Below are 10,346 nucleotides of genomic sequence, written 5' to 3' on the forward strand. Positions count from 1 at the left end.
GTAAAAACTAATTATCAAAGTGTCTTTAAAAATAATCATTGTCCTTAAAAAGACAACATACTAACGACAACGGACAAATAAAATCATTGTCTTTATTTTTTTTTTTTTAAAAGCCCAAAGACAATGGACTTTTAAAATTGTCGTTGTAGAAATGTTTGTATTCAAAGTGCGCTTAAAAGACAACAAATCAATGACAACAGATAAATCAAACCAACAATTTAAAAAAAACACACAGAGATCAAACTGTTGTCTTTTGCTGCATTTTCGGTTCAGTAAAAACTACTGTCTTTGACAAAAATGTTGGGTCAAAGACAACGATTTTGGAAAAAACTGTTGTCTTTTACACAATAGAAAACACTTTTGTCAAAAACTGTTGTTGTCTTTCTGCATTTTTCCTGCCAAATCCTTAAGTAGGTTGAGAACCAGGTAACGATCATTTCCCTCCTTTCAATGTATTATAAGCACACTTTTGGTTTTAAAGAAACCTTCTACTCATCATCAATTTTTTGTGTAGATCTGTAGGTATCAAACAAGTTGTGTAATGTTCCTAATAATTCTTTTTCAAAAACTCATAATAAAGTCCAACCGCAAGAACTGAATTTATTATTTTGTAATAAACCGAACAAAAAGGAAAGTCAAGTCGGAAACCCTTGTTTCGACCACTTTTGATATCCGGAAAAACTTTCGCATTTATTTTTTACTACGGACAAGGTGGTAAAATATAGCATAAGATTGACAGAAATTCCTAACTCAGTTTAAATTTGCCGAATTTTTTTTTTACCACTTTTACATTGTGGTTGGTATTCCGACCACTAAGTAAAATTCTGACCTATTTCCCCACCCCTTCAACGAAAAATTGGAAAAATGTCACTTTTTTTCTACCATTTTGTAGGTAGTCAAAAAATCAAAGATTTCCAGTAGTGTCTATGAACTCCTTCCAAAACTAATCATCTTCCTTTTCATCTTAGAGAGAATGGTGAAAACACAAAATGTCGTAAAAGGTTCTTTATGGAAGCCTTGAAATGACACTCCCGATAGCTTCAATTTCTTTTGAATCCATTCCTTTCGACTCCTTTCCTTCTGACGAGTCTTGAAACTTCCGGTGAAACATCTCTACTCAACATCACCAAAATCTATAAACATTTATTCGTTACACATCTATAAACATTTATTCATAATACATTTTTTCTTTGTTCCTTGTCAAAGGAGTGTTCATCCCTCTTTTGTTGTCTTGCTATTATTTATCTCCTCCAATTACATTAATTCATAATTCATTTAATTTATTAATTGTTATTATAAATTATTTATTATAATTTGTTGCCTTTTAAGTAATGAATAATAGCATTTTGAAATTGTAATTCACGAAAATTGAGTTTGTTATCTTATAAAAAATTTTATAGGCTCTGTTTGGCAACGCTAAGCTAGGAGCTTATAGCTTATTTTCTTCTTTTTGAAGACATTTCATTCAATTCTCTTTTAGGTGATATGACACTGAATGAGATATTTCAAGCCCTCATTGGTATCACTCCTCCTTCAATATTAACATTATTATTATTATAATATATGCTAATCGATGAAAATAAATTAAGAAAGTAGAGAAACAACGATGACCTGATGATGAGTAAAAATGTAATCCATTTATATATCTCCACGTACAATACATAATTAAAGAGTAATTATAGTACTAAACATGCATGGTGATAATATAATCAACATACATTTAGAAAATGATTTCCCCCTCGATCACTTCCCGTTATAATTAGTAATTACTCTTCGATCTGCCACAATGCAAATTCAATTCAAATAATCCCCCATTAATTATTAATTATTAATAATTACTTTTATATTTGAACGATACCTCTCCATAAATGCCATGTTGTTAATTAGGCAGATTATATTGATTGGCCCGCAGAGACCAGATAGGAAATATATATGTGGAGAAATATAATGGCCTGGCCTGGCCTGGGGTGATTTTACTTGCATGGGATTGTGGAGTTTAAATAGATAGATAAAGAATTACATTTTTGGGTATGAACGTAGGATCTAGGGGAAAGCTAAGTAATGGATATGAGAGCGTATAGGTAACGATATGATGAAGAATAGTTCTTACTTTGAAATTTTAATTCACTCATGTTTTTATTTGGGTGAATTAAATTAGTTGTTTTTCCACGGTCAATTGTAGTTCACCCATGCATCAATTTCAACCGTCAAATGAATTAAAATAGATATGTCAATTGATTTTATATTTTTATTAAAGGAAAAAAGCCCTTAGTATATATGCTTTGACAAAAAACCTAAGAAACAAAACATTACCAATGCCAGTCAACCCAACAGGGTAGCTTAAGTGGCAAATGAGCTCGATTTGTGGGGGAGAATTCTGGGATGAACCTGAGTTCAATTCCCACAAGTGACAATCCCCTTTGGGCCAGCTTCTGGGCCTTTTGGAGCGAACCGGGTGGATCTGGACCGTTAAACGGACAGAGAAAGACCCGGACTACAAAGTGTGGGTTGACACCAAAAAAAAACACATTTACCAAGCCAAATTAGATTGTTCTCCATCCGTATGTCCCATACCCATACTGTAGAGATAATATGACCCAATAGAGAAATATGACAATAAGGGAAAGTCCAAAATATCCATAAGCAAGATAAGATTAGCTAAATAAAAGCATAATCATCCATTAAATTCCTAAATAATATACTTGTAGATAGCAAAGACAATAAGGGAAAGTCCAAAATATCCATAAGCAAGATAAGATTAGCTAAATAAAAGCATAATCATCCATTAAATTCCTAAATAATATACTTGTAGATAGCAAAGATGTCCCAAAAAGATTATAGAGAAGATAACATACCAAAGCAGCAATTAGAAAATCACCCAAAAGTAGCAATCAGAAATCCATCCGAAATCAAAATCCAACCAACCAATAACATATTCCAAACTACTCACCCTATCTTATTAACCGACCAAAATTTCTCCCCCCTTTTGTGCCAAAATAAATGGCAAATAGAATGGTTAACATCATAGTGGAAAGAATCATCGTGCAGACGGGGTGCCCGATTGAGAAGAATCCGCATCATCATCATCCGTTCCAGAGTCAGTACCATCACCTTTGCTTGCTGTGAGAATGTGAGCATGAATAGCCTCGAGTCGGGAGATCTCTATGAGCTGATCCTCTAAAAGTTTTTCCTATCCGGAGATAGTGGCTTGTTGAGAGACAACGGAACTACGAAGCTGAGCTATAGAAGCTTGACTTGTGACAAAAATTTGACGGCGAGCTAGGAGTGTAGGCCGTTCCTTAGGCACTCAGAAATAGGTGCAGATTCAGTCTCGGAGAAGGAAGCCGGTGCCGAGGCGGTGTAGGGACCAAAGGAACAGGAGGTGCACTGAGAGAGGCCCGGTCATCATAGTGTAAACTTTGAGCAAGCTTATCATCAAAATCAAATACATAAGTATTGCCATTTTTGGTCACGACTTCATCTTTGTAAGGCTTGAAACCATGATTGTTTAACACACCATAAATCAAGCTGGGATAAGGAAGATGAATCTTAACTTCTTTCTTCTTCACAAAGGTCATGATATGGGAAAAGATGATCTCTCCAAGGTTAAAAGACTGACGATTGTGTATTTTAAACAGCAAGAGAGCAAGCTGCTCAGAAACAAGATGCGGTCCGATAGCTGGGATCCAATTTGGTTATGCGATCCGAAGAAGTACAGAATAAATTGTTGTCAACTCTTGAGCTTTTAGACCAGTGTTTGGCCAGGCAATCTGTCGAGTCGATTGTGTGTTAAGGCAACAGCTAAAAGATTCAAACTGGGATCAGCAGATTGGGCTTGAGCAAGTCGATCGAAAAAATCATTTATCTCCTTAGGTCTAAAGGGATACCATCTGTCTCGGAGAAAAACATGATGAAAGTAAAATGAGTCGGCAGTGAATGTGTCCATAGTCAGATTAGTGTAGAACTCGGTCGTCAACCAAGCTGAATAAGGTCCGATTGTTGTAGACTGGAGAACAACTGTTGATCCTTCAGAAGGGGAATGATGTTGCACTTTGTGATCAGATCTTCTTCATTTATTGATTTTTCGAGATTCAATTCCCTTTTTAATGCACTTCCCAGTCATCCTTCAAAGCAGGAGATAGCATTATAGGTCGGTAACATTTTTTGGACCTCTTTGGCCGAGAGCTAGACGAAGCAGACGTAGAAGCTGGGTTTGGAGCTGCTGGAACAGACCCAGTACGTGATCGCGTTATCATTGGGGGAAGAACTGTGCTCCATCTTTGTTGTTTAGTTGCAGAAATAATTTTGACCTCATCAAGGCAACCATGTTCCCGCTTCTCAATAGTACCTGAAAATGAGCATTTTCTAACAGGAATAATGGGAACAGGCTCTTTGGTACTAACCACATGAACAGGAGCATCCGCAGACATAAAAGGTGGTGTAGAAACTAACACAGGAATACTAAATGCAGAACAATGCATAGGTACATGAGGCATGCTACCATACTGATATATATTTCGAATGCAAAGTTGCAAGGCACAGATTGCATAAACTCATATAAGGCTACCAATTTAGGCATAGTATAGACATATTATCAAACATTAACAGTTCAGAAGTAATAGACATAGGTAAGCCATGAGTAGCCGAATCATAAGGGTCACCAGGTGGAGAATTAGCACAGAAAATTTCAGAAGGCATAGAAGAAATAAATTTCTCAGGCAAATTAAGAGACACATCTAGCTTCCTAGTGACGGGTAATGACGATGTACCCACTACTGATATATGCAAAGAAGATACCATAGTTTGAGGTGGATGGACCTCGGCAGAAGCCGTTGGAGAGGCCGGTTCAGAGTCACTGTCATCTGTCTCCGGTGTGACTGGCCACGGCTCAGCCGTGACGTTTAATGACACCCCGAAAATCCTATCCTTTAAATAGGATTAATTGGGTAACTAATCCTAAATTATCCTTGCTAATCTCCTAATCAATTTCCTAAATTGATAGTCGAAGGACCAAAATTGACCAACTCCTTGGTCAATTGATTTAAGTCAAAGAGTTATACCTTTAGCCTTGTTGGTTGTACCTAACTCCATGGAGTCTTCCTAAGCCTTTCCAGGAAAAGTAAGGGTAAAATGGTCTTTTCTCCTTACATGGTCTTGAAGCCTTACCCTACCCAAACCTAAAGTTCATTCCCTCACTATAGCAAGACAACTTTTCTCTCCCTTCTCTCTAAGAAACTTGGCTTCTTTCCCAAGCCAAGAAAGACCTCACCCAATCTTGCAAAGATTCATCCCAAGATTCCACCTTCCTATCTTCCAAGCTTAGGAAAGGGTAAGATGTAAAGTTATTTAGTGTTTTGGTTAGCTTTAAGGTGTCTTTATCTAAGCTTGGTGTTTTCTTGTGGTTTGGCTTGTGAAAGAAGGTTGTGAGGAAGAAAAGCTTCCAAGTAGGGCTTAGGAGGGTTGAAAGGAAGAAGGTTTTGGTCTACACAGGTAACCCATGCTATACAAAACCTATTTTCTACTTGATATGATGATTCTTGACTTCTATTGATGATTCTTGGTGTAAATGTGAGATTGGATGCATGATCTTGTGATAATGCATGTTTAGAGCTTGTATCTAGGTCTCTTGAGTGCTATTCTTTGATCTATTCTTGGGTTCAAGTCATTTCCTTGTTGAATGTGAGATTTTGGGGTGTTTTGGACTTGAACTTGGCTTTGTTGATGAAATTTCCTGAAGGGAATTATTGTTGGATCGTGATGTTCCCCGCGGGCGGAACGGCGGGCAGATGTCTACCTGCCGCCCTACCCGCGGGTGGTATTATTGTACCCTGCGGGTAGGGACCCACCCACAGGGTACACTGATGGTGGAATGTTGGGTGTTGTTTTCCCGTGGTTCCATCTTTTGGTATGTGATGTTTTGACTTCCTTTTGTTGGATTGTTGAGCTTTTGGGTGTCTCCTTGATGTTTCGTATGTCTAGAACGATGTCCTAAGTATTCATGTTAGGATTTGGTATCTTGAATCGTGCTTATGGTCCAACTTTGTGATTCGTTGGATTTATGTGAGTCTTTGAGGTTCGTTGAAACCAATTTGGTTTACCCGTTTGATGAGCATGCTAGATATGTTGTCTTTGATGCTAGTATGCGTTGTTTGTCCATTCCTTTGAGGATTGGCAATCGTGTTGATATTGGATTGAAGTCAATTGTTTTTGTTGAGTATTGTTTCATGTCTATCATTGTTTTTGGCAATCGTATGATGTGATCTTGTATATTTGATTGTACCCTTTGTTGATGCTTGATTGGGCTTTTGATGAGCCTCAATCCTCTTGATAATGACTATGCGTAACTATGAATGAGATTGGTGGTAATATTGTTTAAGCCTTGGTCACGAGATCAGTGGTAATATTGTGTTATTTAATGGTACCCTCGTGTACTGAGAGATCAGTGGTAATACTATGAGATTGGTGGTAAAGATTGGTGGGGGACGACGGTCCCAGGCTGAATAAGGTTGGACTCAGAAGTAAAGGGTGACACTTGGAGGTAACGGTTGGAACTGAAACAAGGCCGGGGGTAGCCATAAGGTTGGAACAGGGCATAAGGTTGGAACGTGAAACTTGTCATTATGTGATTGTTGTGTTTATTTCTTATGAGCATGTCTGTTGGGAACTCTACCATTAAGATGGTAGGTTGTGGTCCTTGTTGAGTATGTTGATTGTGGTTCTCGTTGAGTATGTTGATTGTGGTCCTTATTGACTTGTGTATTGTGGTCGTTAGTCTTTGTTGAGAGTGTGGGTTGTGTTCCTTGACGTTTCCTTCTTTTGGCTTTGAAATGATATATACTGTATTCCCTTGTCTCAAATGGTTTTGAATATATCTATATGTTGGTCCCAAAAGAGGTAAGGTGAAAGTCTAGAGGGGGGGGGGGGGGGGGGGGTGAATAGACTTTCAAACTTTTTCGCACAGCACAACAATTGCTAAGACAGAGATAAACCAAAACTCTTAACTAGATTGTTAGAGTATGGTGCACAGCGGAAATAAATAAACATAAAGTGTGTGTGAGATTGTGTGAGCAGTATATCTTCGTGAGAGCATATATGTAAAGAGCGGTATGTAAAGAAAGCAGTAAAGAACACAAGACAATTATAGTGGTTCGTGAGGTGGTGTAATCCTCCTACTCCACTTGCTCTTTTCTCCAAGAGCCAATTCACTATATCTACCACTCCTTGGTTCCAAGATACAATGAATTTCCGTGATCTAGTGCTTTGATCACAAAGCCCGCACTAATCACGCCCAGTGACACCACACTGCTGCTTCGGGTTTCACGTCGCCGCGCTACTATCCCAGGATTTCACGACTCCGCGTTACTTTCCCCCCGTCTTCCACACTCCGGTAGAAACGTATCCCGTGATCTGGTGCTTTGATCACCAAGCCCACACCAATCACGCCCAGTGCCTCCGACACTGCTGCTTCGGATCTCACAGCTCCGTGTGACAATCCAGGATTTCACAGCTCCGTGCTACTTTCCTCCCTTCTCTTGTTTTGCTCCAAAACAAGTGTTGTCTTGCTTCCAACTTCTGAGACTCTGTAGATGATCTTCAATGATGCGCAGGTCTCTTTGATGAAGATAAACACTCTGGAATGATTTCTCTTGACAGCTCTGAGTGTTTTCTCTCTTTGAATATATCAAGTAAAGCACTTGATATTTTTGCTCTGCTTAAGAACTCTCTAAATATTTTTCTCTTGAAGCTCTCTGAGTTCTTTTTCTCACACTTGAAGATTTTAGCTCTTTTAAGCTTAATTGCTCTATTCGATCCTTTGATGGATTCGAATTTTCTGCTCTCTTATTTTTGAGTTCGTTGTATGCTCTTATGCTCTTATTTACTGCTCTGTGTTTTTTCAAGTCTTCACATCTTCATCATTTTATAGCTGGTGATGAGAATTCGTCCGTTGGAAAGAGACGCTCCTATGTCAGAGATCTTATCTTATCTTCTGCAAAAATGTCAGAAAGAGATAAGCTAGCCGTTTGAAAGATCTTCATCTCCATGTAAATGAGCTCCCAAACTTCATCTGATATTCCTCTGTTTTAACGTTGAATGGAAATATCTGGGTCTTAGTTTTGGTGTAGAGTGGCTTCTCTGATTAGCTCTGAAGTGGTCCTTGTATCTCTGGGATTCAAAAATAATCTTTATTTTAATCCCATACTAGTTAGACTAGTATTTTCCTTGTGAGAATATTTTTCACTGTAAGTTCTGCTTCATCTTCTTCATTCTCACGTCTGGGTGTTCTCAGACTTCAAACTGGCTTTGAACTTCCACCCAATTTGAATTTCTCCTTTGTAATTGACACCCAATTTCAATTGGCTTGTAATTGGCACCCAAATTGAATTTCTCCTTTGTAATTGGCTCCCAATTGACTTTGACTTGCAAAATTTCAATTGGCTTGTAATTGGCACCCAAATTGAATTTCTCCTTTGTAATTGGCTCCCAATTGACTTTGACTTGCAATTGGCTCCCAACATCTCCTGGTGCTTCAATTACTTCTCAATGTTGACTTCAAAATTGGACTTCTCTTTGAATTTCATCTCAATTCAATTGCTCCTCAATGTCTTCTTTTAATTGGTCCCCAATCTGAATTGCATGTCTTCTTTTAATTGGTCCCCAATCTGAATTGCATTGCCAACTTGAATTGATTCCATTTGAAACTTGCTCCCAATTTCAATTTCTCTGAACTAGCTCCCAATTTCAATTAATCTCAATTTCTCTGAAACTGGCTCACAATTTCAATTGCTTCGAACTAGCTCCCAATTTCAATTTCTATGAAATCGGCTCCCAAGTGCAATTGCATCTCAATTGCCACCCAAGTGAAATTGCTTCCCAATTTCCACTTGTAATCGGCGCCCAACTCCATCAGATTAATTTAATTTGACTTCTCAAATTTTGCCTTGTAAAATTGTTGATGGTGAGTTTTGAACTTGAGCCATTTCAAATAATATATCAAGCATCATCCACTTCATCCATACAGCTTTTGATTAAATCTCCAATCATATTTGATGTACTTCTTTCTTTCCATAGATGCTTGATCTCCAAGTCAACTTCATGCATTCTTCCAATATTAATTTTCTTCACACGAAAATTCTTCTGGGATATCTTCTTTGAGTAGTAGCGGCGTGAATTCATATCATTCAACTTCTTCTTCAATTTGTCATTTTCTCCAGACAAATTCTTGATTTTCGGCTTTATATCTTCTTCTTCTATTTTCATCCATTTTCCTCTGTTTTTCTCTTTTGATAATTAAATAATTTCCCGATCATGGTCTAAGACTCTACTAGACCTATGAAATAAAATTGGGGGATCTACAAATACAAATTTGGCATATCAAAACCATTACACTTTATTCCTAACACTATATATTATATTACTTAACGCGTATTGGTGGGCTACCAACATCTCTCGCTGACGGGTGTTATCCCTATGTTTTTCAGGTTATGATTAGCTTGGAGAGCGCGCTAGTGGATCTAGTTAGCGTAATCTTGCCTTTCCTTTCGATTAGTTTTGTTGGCCTGTGTGCCTTAGATTGCTGTTATGTTATGATGATTCTGTTAGACTTAGCCTGTGCACCCGTAGATTTGTGGGTGTGGCATAGCACTTTCCCGATTAAGAGTTTTGTTTCCGCTCATTTATGATTAATGATTAGATCGTTTATCTCTTATTTAAGCTTTTAAATATTCGTAAAATCCGGGGTGTTACAAGTTCCGGGCAAGAGAACGAAGTTGGTGTGATTACTTGGTCGTGAGATCTTTGATGAGTTCTGGACGTTGAAGGATAGAGGCTAAGACCCGATCTTCGGAATCATGAGTAAGGGGAGAGTTTCCGTCAATAATTTGTTTTTAGAGGGCATGTCTCTCTGATTTTGGGTAAAGATTTCAAACGGGCTCGCCATTTGAGAGCTGTGGAGAGGTGTTGGCTATGGTGAAGGAGCGAAAGGAAGAAGATGAATTGTAGTGGTGGTGGTCTCGAACAGTGAGAAGAAAGAAAAAAAAATTAATTTGTGTTTAATGCTTGGGTAGTGAATGGCGGATGAGATAGGTAGGAAAGGAAGGTGATGGGAGGGTCTTAAATAAAGGCTAGATTATAGGGTTTTTGAATTTTTTAGATAGGTTTGAGAATTAGTTTTTGACTAGTAGAAGACTAGAAGTAGAGAACAATTAGGATATCACTTTTGAATTACTACTACTTCTGGTTAATGAAGAGGAATATTGAAGTTTGGAGATGTGTGCAAGCCCTGCAAAAAAAAAAAATAAATAAATAAAGAAAATTTATTTAACTTACCTTAAATTTTTAATTTTTTT

General features: G+C 37.8%; 1 long non-coding RNA gene across 1 annotated transcript; it reads left to right on the top strand.

The window, feature by feature from the left end:
* The first annotated feature begins 282 nt into the window (after positions 1–282).
* LOC109159760 lies at positions 283–9,966 on the top strand. The gene is made up of 3 exons (XR_002050645.1): positions 283–378; positions 6,685–6,690; positions 9,955–9,966. It is a non-coding gene; the product is annotated as an uncharacterized LOC109159760 (long non-coding RNA).
* The last annotated feature ends 380 nt before the right edge of the window (positions 9,967–10,346 follow it).

This window comes from Ipomoea nil, unplaced genomic scaffold (genome assembly GCF_001879475.1).
Source record: "Ipomoea nil cultivar Tokyo-kokei standard unplaced genomic scaffold, Asagao_1.1 scaffold2845, whole genome shotgun sequence".
Classification (NCBI taxonomy): Eukaryota; Viridiplantae; Streptophyta; class Magnoliopsida; order Solanales; family Convolvulaceae; genus Ipomoea; species Ipomoea nil.